Source organism: Oncorhynchus tshawytscha, linkage group LG07 (genome assembly GCF_018296145.1).
Source record: "Oncorhynchus tshawytscha isolate Ot180627B linkage group LG07, Otsh_v2.0, whole genome shotgun sequence".
Taxonomy (NCBI): Eukaryota; Metazoa; Chordata; class Actinopteri; order Salmoniformes; family Salmonidae; genus Oncorhynchus; species Oncorhynchus tshawytscha.
In genome coordinates this window covers 29,763,862-29,783,783 of record NC_056435.1, presented here as the reverse complement: position 1 = coordinate 29,783,783, position 19,922 = coordinate 29,763,862, and the positions used below count along the sequence as shown (strand labels likewise).

The following is a 19,922-nucleotide window of genomic DNA, read 5'->3' as shown; positions in this document are numbered from 1 at the left end:
TGGCCTCATGGTGAAATCCCTGAGAGGTTTCCTTCCTCTCCGGCAATGGAGTTAGGAAGCATGCCTGTATCTTTATAGTGACTGGGCGTATTGATACACCATCCAAAGTGTAATTAATAACTTCACCATGCTCAAAGGGATATTTAATGTTTGCTTTTTTACCTATCTACCAATAGGTGCCTTTCTTTGTGAGGCATTGGAAAACCTCTCTGGTCTTTGTGGCCGAATCTGTGTCTGAAATTCACTGCTCGACTGAGGGACCATACAGATAATTGTATGTGTGGGGTACAGAGATTATGTAGTCATTCAAAAATCATGTTAAACACTCTTATTGCACACAGAGTGAGTCCATGCAACTTATCATGTGACTTGTTAAGCACATTTTTACTCCTGAACTTATTTAGACTTTCCATAACGAAGGGGTTGAATACTCAAGACATTTCAGCTTTTCATTTTTAATTAATATGTACATATTTTGAAAAACATAAATCTCAATTACATTTTTTTAGAATTCAGGCTTTAACACAAAAAAATGTGGTAAAAGTCAAGGGGCACGGATACTTTCTGAAGGCACTGTATGTTGGGCTACATTATGCAATATGTTATGCTTATGAGAGATATTTCACCTATTATTTCACTTTTAATATGGTATGCTATAATTAGATTAACGCTGTGTGAATTGTCAAAGTAGCATAGAGCAATAGATAATATCAGACTGTTTATCGCTCATCTTCAATTCTCTTGATAGTGCATGGTGTACAGCTATTCAGTAGCAAATTCCATTTAAATAGACCTAGTTTAAGATGGACCAACATAGACTCAGGGGTAGACGTAACATAATAAATGTAAACCGGGGGACACTCCAATTAGTATGATATGTTACATTTCTTATTGTATGTATTCATTTGTGCATGTCCATCATCCAATTTGTATCATATGTTTGAATTACAATTCGTATGATATGTTACAAATTGCAATTTGTACAATATGCTAGAAATTGCAATTCGTACAATATGTTATGAATTTGCTTAACACATGATCATTTCACACCCTGATATGTTTCACCTGTCTTTGTGCTTGACTACACCCCCCTCCAGGTGTCACCCATCTGTCTTTTGCCTGCCCCCTGTTTGGGTCAATAAACATCTGTGACTCTAGCTGTCGGCATCTGGGCCTTATCCCCAGTTGAAGTCGGAAGTTTACATGCACTTAGGTTGGAGTCATTAAAACTCATTTTTTCAACCACTCCACAAATTTCTTGTTCAAAAACTATATTTTTGGCAAGTCGGTTAGGACATCTACTTGGTGCATGACACAAGTCATTTTTCCAACAATTGTTCACAGACCGATTATTTCACTTGTAATTCACTGTATCACAGTTGCAAAGTATGTTAAAGTTGAGATTCGAACACGCAACCTTTGGGTTGCTAGATGTTCACGTTATACGCCTACACATCCACCCTGACCAACCACCCTACTTTCATTTTTGCCTTAATTAGTAACCTTCTGTCTTACAGTACAAGTAACAAGTTTGGACACGCCTACTCATTCAAGTTTTGTTTTTATTTTTAAAGTTTTTTTTACTATTTTCTACATTTTCTACATCTACATCCTCTTGGACTTTAAAACTATGAAATAACACATATGGAATCACGTAGAAACGAAAAAAGTGTTAGATTCTTCAAAGTAGCCACTCTTTGCCTTGAAGACAGCTTAGCACAGTCATGGCATTTTCTCAACCAGCTTCATGAGGTAGTCACCTATACAATGTAGAAAATAGTACAAAAATAAAGAAAACCCCTGGAATGAGTAAGTGTGTCCACACATTTGACTGGTAGTGTATGTAACCATACCAAATGTAACATATCATACTAATGTGTCCCTGACTTAATATGTTACGTCTAGTCTATGAGACCAGGTTGTATGGACACATTGCTGTAAATGGACATAAAGGTGCGGAATATAACATTGCTGATTGATAAATGTTGGTGGTAGGCTAGGATAGGTGTAGGCTATAGCCTCCCGTAGTTTTGTCATTCACTAAAAAAAGGAAACAATTTGTCCCAATTTATGAAGAATTTGCCTATACTTTAAATAGATGGGCTATTATGAAGTCTACACCACAAATTCACCTTCATATTCAATAGTCTGATGTTATATTAAAATTGTGTTGAGATCATTAGTATAGCCTGTTCATGAGAACAACCATTATTTGATACAGATTGTGATTTATACGGGGGAGGGGTCTATTGTGTGGCGTTTTTCTGCCGTAAAAAGCCAGACTCACTTGAGAAACAGTTCGGACATCAAGCGGTTCTGTATCAAAAGCGGCTTGAGATCCCTGTGTCCCGGACGTCTCCACTGTCATCGTCTCCAGCATCCTCTTGGTTTTTAAGAACCTTTCCAACCTGTCCTGTCTTTTCTGTTGAAGGTAAGGTTGCATGAAAGTTATTATGTGAATGAAGAATGTTAGTTAGGCTACTTCGGTGGTGAATGCGTTCACTCCACTTACAATTTGAGTAAACGCATAGCAGCAGGTATAACTAGTAGCCTAGGCTAGGCTACCTAGTCGCACCACAGCTGGTTGATTTGGGCATTTTCAAGAAAAACCTTAGATTGCCATGCATTGAACTCAAATGAATGCTTTATCTCCCGGGTACATGAAGATAAAGTTCCTATTCACCCCCCCCCCCCCCCCCCGGGCAGCATTTCGCGCGCTTCATTCGGATCTACACTTCGGTACAAGCAGCATTTGCCAATCGGAATTGCATTTCAAAGCATATTGTCAGTACATTCAAAATGGAAGGTTATCCGTCGTAGTTTTGTAAGTATAGCAATCGTTTTAATTGATCTCCCCGCCTCATACCTTCACAGTTGGTGCACTAATGCTTTCCAACGCTTCTGTGGAAGACTCGGCGAACTATGGGGTTTTGTTTCAACTTGCATCACATAACGGGGTAGCTTGGTGAATCACGTTACTGAATTTCACACAGCTTTTGTACCCATTTCGTAATCTCTTTCTGGGTTTTCTGAAGTTGTTCAGGTAGGCTATAGCCTAATTGCTGAACATGTCATACTCCAGTGGGTAGCTCCTATACTCTCCTAAAGCGGTACAATGTATTTCTGTTTGAAACAACCAGTGCTTGAGCTGTCCACGGTGCTGATTTTCTCTCTCTCTCTCTCTCTCTCTCTCTCTCTCTCTGTGACAGGCAGTGTGTGTATGTTCACGTGTGTGCATGCGTGTGTCAGATCTGTTATGCATATGTACTGCTTTCAACTTCGATAATGGTACGGTGGGACTTTGGTCAACAAGAGCAGTTCTTATTAATGACACCCAAGTCTGCTGTCATGATTGGCAGGAAATATATACCATCCTCTCTTCTGACATGATTACCATAAAGTTCAACCCCTTACAGGAAGGTAAAGCATAATGTATCATTAGCTGTTTTTCTTTCAAATGTAACTCAACATATTTATTCCATGATCACGCTCTTCAGTCACTTCAGTCTGGCAAAACAATTATTAATATACCACTTTGTGGCTTCATTTCCAAAGCAGTGACTTAATAAATCTGCCACGTCTCTGCAGCCCTGTCGATTAGTCTCAGGAGGGCCATTGAGAGAATACATATGGGCCCCCTCAGTTGCTCATGCCCAGCAGACAGACTGGCAGTGGCCCACTGCGGCCCGACCATTCAGCCTGCTCTCACCAAATTGCAACAGATGTGAAATCACTCCATCTTCCACCATCCACATGAAATGAATTAGAACATAAAATAAGTGATCCATTTGGTCATTGTTCTAGAGAGGAAAATATTGGCCTGGCTGCTTCTCGCTGACAAATGTATGCATATGATAGACACATGATCCGAATGACAACATGGTGTGTTGCACTGACCAACAGACAGCCTCAATGTTTTTCGTATATATGTATGGGGTGTAATTGTCTGTGTCTATAACTATCGCACCAATGCTACTATCACTGAGTTGTCTTATAAGTTGAGTAGACATTACATTTCTCTGAGGTATCATGTGTTATGCATGTTCCCCCCAGTTCCCCGTGTTGGGATATGAAGCTGCATGGCAGTGAGTTCAGTGCAGGCCAGCAGGCCAGGGCAAGTATCTAGCTGAGGCCTAATCTTCACTTGGGCGATAGAGAGAGATAACACTGATAGATGGAGCGGCTGGTGAGGTTTAACATCCTGAGCTCAGTGTTGTCTGCCGGGGTCAGGCCTGTGATATCAGACCGCCAGTTCAGCCAGATCCACTCTCCCTCCACCCGTCCTCATACCCGGGATCTTGGCAGTGTTAATAGCTGCAGGTGTGTATGTGAGCCAGGCTGGTTCTGTATTCACGGCCACAGATGTTTTAATGAATGCTGTGTTGCTGCTCAGGCGCCTGTCAGTCCCTCGCACACTTCAAGTGAAATGCTTCCCTGGCCATCCGCCAGCTAGCCAGCAGGCAGCCAGGATGTTATTGTGACGTGTGGGCTACATTCTCAGTGATGTCTTCAGGAAGTGCATTTGTTTGGAAAGTTCAGTGCTCGAAAATAGGGAGGAAAGTGAGCAATGATGCTTACTTATATGGCCCTGTTTGGTGATTGGAATGGAAGGAAATGTTCTTGCAATTAGTTAAATGATGACTCATTGCCAACTGAATCATGCTTTATGTCACCATTGTTGTGGAAGTGTGGCATAGAAGGATAATAACACCCTTTCTAGACTACCCGAAGTTATCAACAAAGGTTCCTTGATGCATCCTTAATGAATACAATGCCACAATGCATTTAGCAAAATTACAATGTAATACCATCTTCAGAAGGTAAGGTTGCACGGAGTAGCCTTCTTGATCAAGAACACCTACAGCTAAAATGCCCTTGAAAATTGTCAAAGGAAAAAAAAACCTCTTGATTTTAACCTGATCTGCACAATTCTTCAAAAGGGTTTATTTCTGACTGATCAAGTATAGACATCATCAGTATATATTTTCACTTTCAGAATCCATCTCCAATGGATTGCGGAATGCCAAAATATCTTGCAAGGATATTTGAAGGAGAAGGGAGAGGACATGTGGTGGGTCTGCAGGAGGCCGGGTACAGTAAAAGAGGACAGACTGGTGACCTTCACCTGCTGATGGAGACTGATTGGAGTGTGGGTGGAGGCTGATCTATGTGACAGGAACCACTGTGATTTATTTCTGGTGCTGCTACAATCCTTAAAAACTGCCCTCAACACTTCACACCAAGTTATTAGAACTTACTGAATAACCTTTCGGGTGATGAAAGAACACGATAAGCGGTCTCCATTTCAGTCCTTTATCTGAAACAGAAGAAAGATTGGCATTCTCCCCTGACACCCGGAGTGATGCAGAGGTTAGGGCAGCGCAGCATTAATTGTTGATGTCGAGGCAAACAGCTAGTCCTGTCAAGTCAACGGGTGGGTGCACCTACGTTTGATTTGTTTTGATTTGTCATTTGCTTTTCTCAGCAGAATCTTTACCTTTTCAGTCAACCTCTTTCATTTAATACTCCTTGGCAGCAGAGGCTCATGAATAAATCAGAGCCCTCACTGTCAGTGCTTTGAGGGAGAGAGGGAATGGACTTATCATGTACTGTACAATTCTGAACTGGGAAGTACTTTCATCTCTTTCCTGCTCCTCCTTCACTAAAAAATACCCACCCCAGACCATTTAAAGTACTGTCTAAACATTATCATTGGAATTTCGTTTTTATGTGGAATTCATGAATAATTGTTGTCCATGTTTTTTCTGTTTTCCATAATAATACTGTCACTATCAATTATTTATCTGAACCTGACTGGGAAGCCATAAGTCTTTGTGTAAGGGTTTTGAACACATATTCCTCAATTACTTACACCTTATGTAAAATGGCTGGCTCCACTGTGGTCACTCCTGGTTGTAATCTTCTTAGTAGACATTAGACATTATTCATCATGCCATGCTGCACATTAACTTGTCGTCATATATTTCCAAAGAGATAGATTATGCTCTCATGAGATTCATTTTGATTAATAGTGTTTGTTGTTGTTGTTGTTGTGTGTAACGGTTATGTAGGTACACTAATATTTGTATGAAATATCCAGCTCTAGATTCTCTGAAAAATACTTAGGAAGTTTTACGTCATCAACCCTAATAGCAGTGTAGAAGTATTAGAATACGGAACAAGGTTTAACTCAAACCATTCTCAAACAGGACACAGTACTTGGAAATAAATTACCTCACATTTTAACGCCAAAGTACAGACAGAGTATTAATCCAGCGTCTGCTCAATCCGGCGGTATGCAGTGGAGAAGTTGGAGCAGACTCTGTGGTTTAAGAGAAAGATGTCTGAGGTTAATACCCTAGAAATAAGGTGGGAGCTGAGCTTAGCTACATCTAACAAATCCTCTGACTCACAGGCATCAGTAACACGTTGGTGGTAGAGGAGGAGGCGGTGCAGAAACCATGCTGAGGATACGCTAGCTACAGTGCCTTCAGAATGAATTCACACCCCTCGACTTATTCCACATTTGGTTGTGTTACAGCCTGAATTTAGAATGGATTCCATTGAGATTGAGATTGTGTGTCGCGGACCTACTCACAATAACCCATAATTGTCAAAGTGGAATGACGTTTTTAGAAATGTTTACAAATGAATTAAAAAGCGGAAATGTCTTGAGTCAACCTCTTTGTTATGGCTCACTCTGTGTGCAATAATAGTATACCATCTCAGTACCCCACACATACAGTACAAGTATCTGTAAGGTCTCTCAGTCGAGCAATGAATTTCAAACATATATTTATCCACAAAGACCAGGGAGGTTTTCCAATGCCTTGCAAAGAAGAGCACCTATTAGTAGATGTGTAAAAAAAAAAAAACAGACATTGAATGTCCCTTTGAGCATGGTGAAGTTATTAATTACACTTTGGATGGTGTATCATTACACCCGGTCATTAGAAAGATACAGGTGTCCTTTCTAACTCAGTTGCCAAAGAGGAAGGAAACTGCTCAGGGATTTCACCATGAGACCAATGGTGACTTTAAAACAGTTACGGAGTTTAATGGCTGTGATAGGATAACTGAGGATGGATCAACAACATTGTAGTTACTCCACAATCCTAACCTAAATGACAGAGTGAAAATAAGGAAGCTTAAACAGAATAAAAAATAATCCAAACCATCATGCTTGCTATAAGGCACTAAAGTGATACAGCAAAAAACGTGTCAAAGAAATGTACTTTATGTCCTGAATACAAAGCTTTATGTTTGGGGCAAATCCAAGAAAACACATCACTGAGTACCACTCTTCATATTTTCAAGCATGGTGGTGGCTTTGTCATTTTATGGGTATGCTTGTCATCGGCAAGGACTAGGGAGTTTTTTGGGATAAAAAGAGTTTAGAGTAAAGCTAAACACAGGCAAAATCCTAGCTAAAAACTGGATTTATTATCAAAATAAAATTGTATTAGACTTTACAGTGAAATGCTTACTTACAATTCCTTAACAAACAATGCAGTTTTAAGTAAATCCCTAAAAAAAGTAAGAGATAAGTAAGTAAGAGTACTGTTTTCCTTGTAGAGTAAGTAAGTAAGAGATAAGAGATAAGAATAACAAATAATTAAGAGCAGCAGTAAATAACAATGGCAGGGCCATATACAGAGTCAATGTGTCAACGTGCGGGGGGCACCGGTGTTGAGGTAATTGCGGTAATTATGTACATGTAGGTAGAGTTATTAAAGTGGCTATGCATAGATAATAACAGAGAGTAGCAGCAGCATAGGGGGTTGGGGGGGCAATGCAAATAGTCTGGGTAGGCATTTGATTAGCTGTTCAGGAGTCTTATGGCTTGGGGGTAGAAGCTGATTAGAAGCCTCTTGGACCTAGACTTGGTGCTCCGGTACCGCTTGCCATGCGGTAGCAGAGAGAACAGTCTTTTGAGGGTGGCTGGGATCTTTGACAATCTTTAGGGCCTTCCTCTGACACCGCCTGGTATAGAGGTCCTGGATGGCAGGAAGCTTGGCCCCAGTGATGTACTGGGCCGTACGCACTACCCTGTCGTGCCTTGCAGTCGGAGGCCGAACAGTTGCCATATCAGCCAGTGATGCAACCCAGTCAGAATGCTCTCGATGGTGCATCTGTAAAACTTTTGAGGATCTGAGGACCCATGCCAAATCTTTTCAGTCTCCTTAGGGAAATAGATTTTGTCGTAACCTCTTCACGACTGTCTTGGTGTGCTTGGACCATGTTAGTTTGTTGGTGATGTGGACACCAAGGAACTTGAAGCTCTCAACCTGCTCCTCTACAGCCTCGTCGATGAGAATGGGGGCGTACCCGGTCCTCCTTTTCCTGTAGTCCAAAATCATCTCCTTTGTCTTGATCCCAATGAGGGAGAGGTTGTTGTCCTTGCACCACATGGTCAGATCTCTGACCTCCTCCCTATAGGCTGTCTCATCATTGTCGGTGATCAGGCCTACCACTGTTGTGTCATCAGCTAACTTAATGATGGTGTTAGTGTCGTGCCTGGCCGTGCAGTCATGAGTGAACAGGGAGTGCAGGAGGGGACTGAGCATGCACCCCTGAGGGGTCCCCGTGTTGAGGATCAGTGTGGCGGATGTGTTGTTACCTACTCTTACCACCTGGGGCGGCCCATCAGGAAGTCCAGGATCCAGTTGCAGAGGGAGGTGTTTAGTCCCAGGGTCCTTAGCTTAGTGATGAGCTTTGAGGGCACTAGGTGGGAAAGGGCAATGTGGACTGCAATAGAGATTGCATCATCTGTGGATCTCTTGGTGCGGTATGCAAATTGGAGTGGGTCTAGGGTTTCTGGGATAATGTTGTTGATGTGAGCCATGATCAGCCTTTCAAAACATTTCATGGCTGCAGACGTGAGTGCTATAGGTCGGTAGTCATATAGGCAGGTTACCTTAGTGTTCTTGGGCACAGAGACTATGGTGGTCTGCTTGAAAAATGTTGGTATTACAGACTCAGACAGGAGAGGTTGAAAATATCAGTGAAGACACTTACCAGTTGGTCATGCTCGGAGTAAACGTCCTGGTAATCCATCTGGCCCAGCGGTGTTGTGAATGTTGACCTGTTTAAAGGTCTTACCCACATCGTCTGTGGAGAGCGTGATCACACAGTCATTTGGAACAGCTGATGCTCTCTTGCAAGTTTCAGTGTTACTTGCCTCTAAGCGAGCATAGAAGTTATTTAGCTCGTCTGGTAGGCTCGTGTCACTGGGCAGCTCTCAGCTGTGCTTCCCTTTGTAGTCTGTAATAGTTTGCAAGCTGTACCACATCCGATGAGCGTTGGAGCCGGTGTAATATGATTCAGTCTTAGTCCTGTATTGCCGCTTTGCCTGTTTGATGGTTCGTTGGAGGGCATAGCGGGATTTCTTATAAGCTTCCGTGTTAGACTCCTTGAAAGCGGCAGCTCTACCCTTTAGCTCAGTGCGAATGTTGCCTGTAATCCATGGCTTTTGGTTGGGGTGTGTAGTTACGGTCACTTTGGGGACGGCGACCTCAATGCACTCATTGTTAAAGCCAATGACTGGTGTAGTGTACTCCTTAATGCCATCGGAAGAATCCCTTAACATATTCCAGTCTGTGCTAGCAAAACAGTCCTGTAGTTTAGCATCTGCTTCATCTGATCACTTTTTTATAGACCTGGTGCTGGTGCTTCCTACTTAAATTTTAGCTTGTAAGCAGGAATCAGAAGGATACAGTTACGCTCAGATTTGTGAAATGGAGGGCGAGGAAGAGCTTTTACACGCGTCTCTGTGTGTGGAGTAAAGGTGGTCTAGAATTGTTTTCCCCCTGGTTTCACATTTAACATGCTGATAGAAATTAGGTAGAACTGATTTAAGTTTCCCTGCATTAAAGTCCCCGGCCACTAGCAGCGCCGCCTCTGGATGAGTGTTTTCCTGTTTGCTTTTGGCGGAATACAGCTCATCGAGTGCAGTTTTAGTGCCAGCCTCTGTCTGTAGTGGTATGCAGACAACTACGAAAAATACAGATGAAAACTCTCTAGGTAGATAGTGTGGTCTACAGCTTATCATGAGATTTTCTACCTCAGGCGAGCAACACCCTGAGACTTCCTAACATATCGTACACCAGCTATTGTTAACATATATGCATATGCCCCTGCCCCGTGTCTTACCAGAGGTTGCTGTTCTGTCCTGCCAATAGAGTGTATAACCCACCAGCTGTATGTTCTTAATGTTGTCGTTCAGCCACAACTCATTGAAACATACGATTTTATCATTTTTAATGTCCCATTGGTAGGATATACGTGCTTTCAGTTCGTCCCATTTATTTTCCAGCAATTGAACGTTAGCTAGCAGAATGGAAGGCAAGGGCAGGTTAGCCACTTGTCATCTCTTTCCGCAAAACCTAAGTTTCCTTTTCCAGCGAATCACGGGGAACTGGGCCTGGTCGGGTGTCTGTAGTATATCCCTCGCGTAAAGAAGAAGAACTCCTCGTCCAATTTGAGGTAAGTAATCCCAGTTCTGATGTCCAGAAGCTCTTTTCGGGCCATAAGAGACAGTAGCAGCAACATGATGTACAAAACAAATTACGAACAATGCAAAAAACATACAAATAGCATGGTTGGTTAAGAGCCGATAAGACGGCAGCCCTACTCTCCGGCGCCGTCTTTAGGTTCAGTCTGCTATCCAACAGACACTAGGAGACAAATTCACCTTTCAGCTGGACAATAACCTAAAACACAAGGCCAAATATACACCGGAGTTGCTTACCAAGATGCTATTGAATGTTCCTGAATGGTCTAGTTACAGTTTTGACTTAAATCGGATTGAAAATCTAAGACAAGACTTGAAAATATCTGTCTAGCAATGATCAACAACCAACTTGACAGAGCGTGAACATTTTTTTAAATAATAATGTGCAAACGAAACATTGTACAATCCGGGTGTCCAAAGCTCTAAGAGAGTTACTGCCAAAGGTGATTCTAACATGTATTGGCTCAGGTGTCACGTTCTGACCTTAGTTCCTTTGTGATGTCTTTGATTTAGTATGGTCAGGGCGTGAGTTGGATGGGCAGTCTATGTTCTTTTTTCTATGATTTGGTACATCTGTGTTTGGCCTGGTATGGTTCTCAATCAGAGGCAGCTGTTTATCGTTGTCCCTGATTGAGAACCATACTTAGGCAGCCTGTTTTTCCCACTTGAGTTGTGGGTAGTTATTTTCCGTGTCTGTTTTTTCTAAACGGGACTGTTTCGTTTGTTTCATTTATTCACGTTGTTATTTTGTACTTTTCAGTGTTCTATTAAAAGTAAGCAAAATGAACATGTACCATGCTGCACGTTGGTCCTCCGATCATTCCTACTACTCCTCCTCGTCAGAGGAGGAGGAGGACAATTGTTACATCAGGGGTGTAAATACTTATGTAAATGATATATTTCTGTATTTAATTTTCAATAAATTTGCAACAATTTCTAAAAACATTCTAAAAACATGTTTTCACTTGGTCACTGCTCTTAAACGCTAGTAAAACCAAATGCATGCTTTTCAATCGTTTGCTGCCTGCACCCGCACGCCTGACTAGCATCACCACCCTGGATGGTTCCGACCTAGAATATGTGGACATATATAAGTACCTAGGTGTCTGGCTAGACTGTAAACTCTCCTTCCAGACTCATATCAAACATCTCCAATCTAAAATCAAATCTAGAGTCGGCTTTCTATTCTGCAACAAAGCCTCCTTCACTCACGCCGCCAAACTTACCCTAGTAAAACTGACTATCCTACCGATCCTCGACTTCGGCGATGTCATCTACAAAATAGCTTCCAATACTCTACTCAGCAAACTGGATGCAGTTTATCACAGTGCCATCCGTTTTGTTACTAAAGCACCTTATACCACCCACCACTGCGACCTGTATGCTCTAGTCGGCTGGTCCTCGCTACATATTCGTCGCCAGACCCACTGGCTCCAGGTCATCTACAAGTCCATGCTAGGTAAAGCTCCGCCTTATCTCAGTTCACTGTTCACAATGGCAACACCCATCCGTAGCACACGCTCCAGCAGGTGTATCTCATTGACCATCCCTAAAGCCAACACCTCATTTGGCCGCCTTTCCTTTCAGTTCTCTGCTGCCTGTGACTGGAACAAATTGCAAAAATCGCTGAAGTTGGCGACTTTTATCTCCCTCACCAACTTTAAACATCTGCTATCTGAGCAGCTAACCGATCACTACAGCTGTACATAGTCCATTGGTAAATAGCCCACCCAATTTACCTACCTCAACCCCATACTGTTTTTATTTATTTACTTTTCTGCTCCTTTGCACACCAATATCTCTACCTGCACATGACCATTTGATCATTTATCACTCCAGTGTTAATCTGCTAAATTGTAATTATTCGCCTACCTCCTCATGCATTTTGCACACAATGTATATAGACTCTTTTTAAATTTTTTCTACTGTGTTATTGACTTGTTTATTGTTTACTCCATGTGTAACTTTGTGTTGTTGTCTGTTCACACTGCTATGCTTTATCTTGGCCAGGTCGCAGTTGAAAATGAGGACTTGTTCTCAACTAGCCTACCTGGTTAAATAAAGGTGAAATAAAAATAAAAATAAATAAAATTGTGGGGTATTGTGTGTAGATGGGTGAGGAAAAAAATAAATGTAATCCATTTTGAATTAATGCTGTAACACAAGATGTGGAATAAGGGGTATGAATACTTTGGGAAGGCACTTTATATACTGTAGTAGAGACTCGACTGAGTCCAGGGCCAACTGCATCAGCCTAAAAGAGACCTGCGTGTTGGCCTGTCACGCAAGACAGATACTGCACAAACCCTCGCAAATTATATTATAACAGTCGAAATTTCCAGTTAAACAGAAATCTAAAACATGTCATGTAGAATTTATGTCTTCAAAAAGTGTCAAGTATAAGTTTGAGGGGTAGTGACTTGGGCTGAAGGACAGTTTTTGAGGCTTGGAGACTTCCTTTCAGAGGAATGTCTCAGGATTCAATATGTATTCTGGAAATTGAGTTTTGGTCAAGTCTCCCAAGGCAGTCAGATCGGGGCTGAATAATCTTTGGAGCTTGTACATACAAACCATTGTGTTTTGTGATTGCTTCTTCTAGTAGCAAATACAGAGCACATTTTTGTCTCTATTTTCTGCTCTCTTAATTGTTGACAAATCAATTTCATAGACCTAACATACATTCAGAAACATATTATGGGTAATGTTTATAAATACTGTACATAAGTACATGTCTAACTTGAGCGAATACACATTTTTAGTTTGCATTTAAAGTTATGTGTTTTTTTTAAGTAAACAAAAACACATGTCAAATCTCAAATAACCTCAACTCCCATAGCTCTCAATCTTCCTGTATGCATCATCTATTCCATATTTCAGATTCACACTTCTACACTTTCTCTCTCCATACTCTTCTGCGGTTTTGCATATTCCACTCCTTCATCTTTGAAATCCTACCTCCTGTCAGTAATTTCACCATCCACCTGCAAGATGAGGAATTTCACAGGTGCTTCTTTGAGCAGTGTAAGACAGTTTTTTTCATTTTATTTCAGTGTGACGTGCAGAATTCAAAACTTATTTTCGGGTATGTCTCGGGGTTTGCCACTTGCATTGTCCCAAGTATAGCCCAGTAGCAGCAGCAGGAGCATGGCAGCATTGTGTTACTCGCTGTATTGCTGTATTGTAATATATGCCAGTGTCACACCATTGCCTCATACTTCTTTCAACCAGGCCCCCAGTTTTCGAGTCTGGAGCTTGAAGTCATGAGCTCTGCTGGTCTGCTACTGTGTAGAAACCTAGCAATGCAAAAGGCCTGGTCTGCCCTAGAAAGCTTATCTAAATTACGATCGCAAGAACTGCCAAACAACATTTTTTTTTAAACAGCCGTTTTTGGCCTCTAAAATAAATTTCATCCCAACAGTGAATTATTTTAACTTCGCTACAAATTAAGATAGATCGGGTCATAAGATCCATTCTGACTAATGCATGTGTCATCACACAGGACCACTTGCTGACACAGACCAATCACAAGGAGGCATTAAGGCTGACTCTCTCAGGCAGGATGAAAATGACTACATTGACCATGATCCTTTGCTAGTTAGGGCCACTTTCACCATGATCCTTAGCGATTGTTTGGTGCCATTCAGCCCCATTCAGCAATATGGCGCACTTCAAATTCAAATACTTTTGGCTTCATCCGCCATCAGGAGTTTTCCATAGGAATATGTTGATGACGTCAGCGCTGTCACTATCTACTGGTTTTAATGTCAATGGTTTCAGTACACTATTTCTGGCAGTGTGCCTCCAGTTGCTAGAAGGTTACATTTACCGTTATGTGAATTTCTTATGCAGTTGTGTTTGTGAAGATAGTATCTGACAGGCTCTGACCTCTGCATACTGTACACTGCGCTGCTAGCTCACACGTTACAAGCACCTCTTTTCCACTTATGTTTCCTTTTACTGCGTTATCAATGTCCCCCATTCTCAACCATACACACTCGCAATAGGAAGGTTAACATCATAGAACTGAACATTACATTTAGATTAAGCAAGATCTCATAATAGTGAATGGTGCCATATCTCATCATAATGAATTGGGGGGGGTGATGGTTGACAAAAGTACGTGTCTCTTTCAGTCTCCATTTTTTATGGAACTGTATGTTCTACTCTTTGTAAAAACATATGCAGGCTTTCAGTGTCCTCTCAGTAAGAGTGTGTACTCTATGTTGCTTGGTTCACAGTTTAATGGAAATGTGTGGGGTTATAATGAAGAGTTAGTACTGTATACTAATTAAAGCTTTAAGGTGATAGATAATTTAGTTAATCACCACGCATAATTGAAGATGCTTCAGACCAGGGCACCAGACTAACATTTACAACTTTTTCAGTTGTTGGCACCAGCCCGTAATTTGGTCGCAGTAGACAAAATGTGTAACTGTTTTAGAAAGTCATTTGCAGGTTTTTCATAAGAGGTGTAACAGACCACTGACATAGTATTGAAGAAGAACATTGTTTCATTTACACTTTTAGGAAAAAAGGGTTCCAAAAGGGTTCTTCAGCTGTCCTAATAGAAGAACCCTTGTGCAAAGGGTTCTACATGGAACTGAAAGGGGTTCTACCTGGAACTGAAAAGGTTTTACCTGGAACCAAAACAAGTTATTCAAAGGGTTCTCCTATGGGGACAGCTGAAGAACCTATTTAGATTCTAGATAGCACCTTTTTTTCTAAGCATGTAACAAGTCCATGCAGGAATGCATGATTCAAAATATTTTGATGTGCAACCTAATCCAGTGATTGTCAGCAATGTTGGGTCGACAATTAGGCTATTGTTGTTATGTTTTACTGTTAAAATAGGGCTCCAGAATGGTATGTAGTTAAATAGAGATACCTCTTCTCTGTCTACACCCATTCAGCATTGTTCACACCCTCTTAAGCTTAGCCCCACCCATCTCTTTGAGGATTGATTTGATTTTTGATTTGATTTGATTTGATTAGAGCATTCTGTCCTAACAACAGCAGTCAAGCACCCAAGCTAACTGGCTAAAGTTAGCTAGCTTGTTAGCTACTTCCAGACACAAACAGCTCGCTGACCATTTTAATCGCTCTAGCAGAGCTGTTTAGACTATGTTTATTTTATCCAGAGCGTTGGTGACTGCAGCTGTGCTGCTGGCAACAATTTACACTTTTTTGCCAACGTTTACTGACACCGGCCATATTCAACAGGTGTTGAGCGTTTGTAAATGTGTCAGTTTTTCTTTGCTCTTTACCAGCTACGTCTATCAACAGTTGTCACAGTGACGTCATTCAAATGATTTTGAAATGGTTACTTGCATAGTGGAGTCTTTTGTTAAGACATGTAGCTAGCTAGGTAAACAATTAACCATAATCCCAACTCATGACGTTAATACCCTGCATGAATCTGCAGATAGCTACCCAACCAGGTTCAATGTTAGCTAGCTAACATTAGTCTATAACTAGCAATGCAAATAGCTCTAAAGTACAAATAATATTACTACACAGATCATACATGTAATGTTAGCTAGCGAGCCAGCCAGCTAACTTTAGCTAGCTAGCTAACAGTACACTTTAACTTTAAATGAAAACGACTTTCTGACCAAATTAGAGACATGTAATATCTGAAAGATATTTAACTCTCTCACGGATGCCATGGTTGCCCTTAGTTTGAAGAAGGTGTTTTCTCCATCTCCTTAGTTATCATATTCAAATTCCACTGATTTCAAAACTCAGTCCTCCAGAAAGTGGAGAGCAACACTTATGCAGTTCTACCAGGCAATATATATTTTTGAAAGCAGCATTAGACAAGATTACCTACACATACTGACCAGCTCAAATATACAGAAGCAGACATGGCAGACCAATCCGAACTCATCTCTCGGCATGTCCAGCCCACTTATTATCTCAGCCACTCATGGCTAGCGGGAAGGTTTCTGACTTTTTCTGTGGCTAAACCAACTAGGCTCGTAATTTAACAATTTTATTCAGCTTTACAGATGGCATACAAGTTTGTTATTTAGGCACATGACAATTCACATGTTCCAGAAGGCCTTTCTGCCAATAAACGTGTTTAGATCAACTTTTTTTTAAATGTTCAAATGTCTCTTCTGTAAAGTAGTGACACTACTTTATATATTTATACACCTAGTTTTCTGAAATGAGTCACATTTCATAGGTTAATTTATTTGGGGCTAATTCACCACATGAGTAAATGGAAACTCAAAACAAATTAGCTAGATCATGGGTTCTCAAACTTTTTGGGTCTGGAAAACCCTTTTGTGATAGCAAATTCATCAGGGACCTCCTCATAACCAGAACACAACTCAAGTGAGATAAAAAATATAGTTTTACTATGACTTCTGCAGTGCATGGCCAGACAAACCAAGTCTGGCCCTGGGGTTCGGGCCCTGGGAAGGAACATTTTAAAGGCCTGTTTCTTGGCCCGCATCGGAGAGATAATTATGTTGTTTCCAAGCCAATTTCCTGTAATTGCACACATTTTGTCATGGAGCAGAGAAATGTTTTCTTGGTACAGCTTTAAAGCTAGTATCCTGAAATTCTACACATTTTCCAGGAGGCAGACAGAAAAGATTGCAGTTTTAAAGTTTAAATTACAGTGCATTTATGTAAAAATAGTGGAGTGTTGTGGATACCAGTATCCCCAGGCCCATGTTGGCCAGGGTTAAGAACATAAGAGATTAATAATATTGTATTGTATTAACACTCTAAACTTATTCCACGAATCCATTAGCCAAAATGTGTTTAATATGTTGTTGGTAGTTATATATATATAGTCATATATATATATATATATATTTTTAGATCAGTACCTCCTCACTTTGACGACCCCTGACCTAGATCACTTTAATTATATATATTTTTATTTAACCTTTATTTTATTTAACTAGGCAAGTCAGTTAAGAACATATTCTTATTTACAATGACGGCCTACACCGGCAAAACCCGGACGATGCTGGGCCAATTGTGCGCCGCCTATGGGACTCCAAATCACGGCAGGTTGTGATACAGCCTGGATCACTAACTCTAAACATGAATCCACTACTAGTAGCAATGCATTAATCCAACAGTAAATTCAATGTACAGATAAAAACAATGTTGCAGTTGTAGTATGACCCTATAAAATCTGTTATATTTTTTGTCCAATTTTGTCTAAACCATGTCAGGAGACCACCTTTTAAGGTCTGGGAATTATATAAAACATTTAGATTTTAGAGTGTAGTTACCCTTTAATTGCCAATAATCATCATATCATTCTGCCAGGTAGGCAAAGGATAGCTAACATTTATTTGAGAAGGTTTTTGGGGATGCCTTTCTATCTACTAGTAGACAGTTATTAGCATTGTCGCTAATGGCTACACAAAGTTGTAGACGGGCACACCGCACACACACAGACAGGGGCATTCCCGTGCAGTTGCTTCTTCAAAAAGTTGCAGGAAATAGAAATCACTGATGCATTCTGTTCAGTTCAGTACATTTTGAATATTGTTGAATTCCTTTTTAATGTCTGGATTCCATGATTCTGCGCACATTCTCAGCAGTGCAGATTTTTAAGCAGTAGCTTCCAAAGCTGTTTTTTTCCCGCAATTGGATTTTGGAATGTTATAGCCTACAACCAGAACACATTTTCTCCCAGAGCACGAGGGGAGAAAGCTCAAAGGCCAGCAGATGGCACTATTGAGTCGTTTCATCTTACCGTCCAAAGGGAATATTTGTATATAATGTGCTCTGAGAATCGGGAAGCAAGTTCAGGGAGTGAGTGTTTTAATAAATGAACACAACATAGTACAAAACTAAGAAACATGAAAAATGCACAGAACTGACACAGGAACAGAAACAATAATGCCTAGGGAAGGAACCAAAGGAAGTGACATATGCAGGGAAGGTAATCAGGGAGGTGATGGAGTCCAGGTGAGTCTGATGACGCGCAAGTGCGTAACGATACTGACAGGTATGCGCCATAACGAGCAGCCTGGAGACCTAGACGCCGAAGAGGGAGCACATGTGACAGTTTGCAGCTGGCAATACACTTGAATCCCTCGTGGACTGGTTTGTACATAAAACATTCTCCATTCAGCAATTCAGCATCCTGCAAAGTCTTTGATTTCCTCTGTAACTCATTGAAATGTTGAGAAGGCGGGAAAAAAACTGGGAAAATATGCTTACTTTCTTTATGAAACCCCATTTTCCACCACCATGCTAGAATAGCTAATGTTAGTCTCGGAGAGTTGAGGAAGAAATTGTAGCCGAATGGAGAATTTTTTTATGTATGAACCGGTTCACGGGCAATACGAGTGTATAGCCGAATGCATACATAGGCCTTTCTTGTGCGAGGTGGGCTCAAATTGCAGGAGACCTTAAGTTTTTTTTGCTGCTGCAGTAATGGCAGTTGCTGTACACTATGAGTGAATAATAAGTAACTCTCCAGTAGAAAATAAATGTCAGACTTTCTTCTAAACTAAAATAGAACTGATTTTACAGCCATTTTTCTATTGCCTACCCTTGATTTTTCAACCACTGTCACTTAGGAATCCAGCAGTCTGAGACTGGTAGCTAGCTTGCTAAGCTGATGTTTGCAAAGCTAGCTAGCTAGGTACCTAAATATAAAAAATGCTTAGCTTGCTGCCAAGGAGTTTGCTAAGACTATGATAATGTACAGTATATACAATCAAAAAAATGTATAATGTTAATTCAAAACATTAAGTTAGTATGCTAGCTAGTAGCCAAGGCCATGGCAAGTAAGGTTAGGAATTAAGTCAACCTGCCAGTTTCAATTGACATCAACAACATAGTTCAAGCAGTAGGAAGCTCTCTCATCCATTTATATGCAGATGATACCAATTTATACTCTTATAATCCCTCCCTGGATTTTGTGTTAAATGCTCTACAACAAATCTTTCTTAGTGTCCAACAATTTTTCTCTGCCTTTAACCTTGTTCTGAACACCTCCAAAACAAAGGTCATGTGGTTTGGTAAGAAGAAAGCCCCTCTCCCCACCGGTGTGATTGCTACCTTTGCGGGTTTAGAGCTTGAGGTAGTCACCTCATACAAGCACTTGGAAGTATGGCTAGCCAGTACTCTGTCCTTCTCTCAGCACATATCAAAGCTGCAGGCTAAGGTTAAATCTAGACGTGTTCCTCTATCGCAATTGCTCCTCTTTCACCCCAGCTGCAAAACTAACCCTGATTCAGATGACCATCCTACCCATGCTCGATTAGGGAGACGTAATTTATAGATCGGCAGGTAAGGGTGCTCTCGAGCGGCTAGATGTTCTTTACCATTCGGCCATCAGATTTTCCACCAATGCTCCTTATAGGACACATCACTGCACTCTATACTCTGTAAACTGGTCATCTCTGTATACCTGTCGCAAGATCCA

The 19,922-nt window shown here is 41.0% G+C and overlaps 1 protein-coding gene across 1 annotated transcript in view; it reads left to right on the top strand.

Annotated features, from left to right (window-relative positions):
* Positions 1 to 2,299: 2,299 nt before the first annotated feature.
* LOC112254341 (contactin-4-like) overlaps positions 2,300 to 19,922 on the top strand; it is an 85,708-nt gene continuing 68,085 nt past the window's right edge. Inside the window, exon 1 of the mRNA XM_024426802.1 lies at positions 2,300 to 2,431. The gene's annotated coding sequence lies outside the window, so the exon portion shown is untranslated. The remainder of the gene's footprint in view (positions 2,432 to 19,922) is intronic.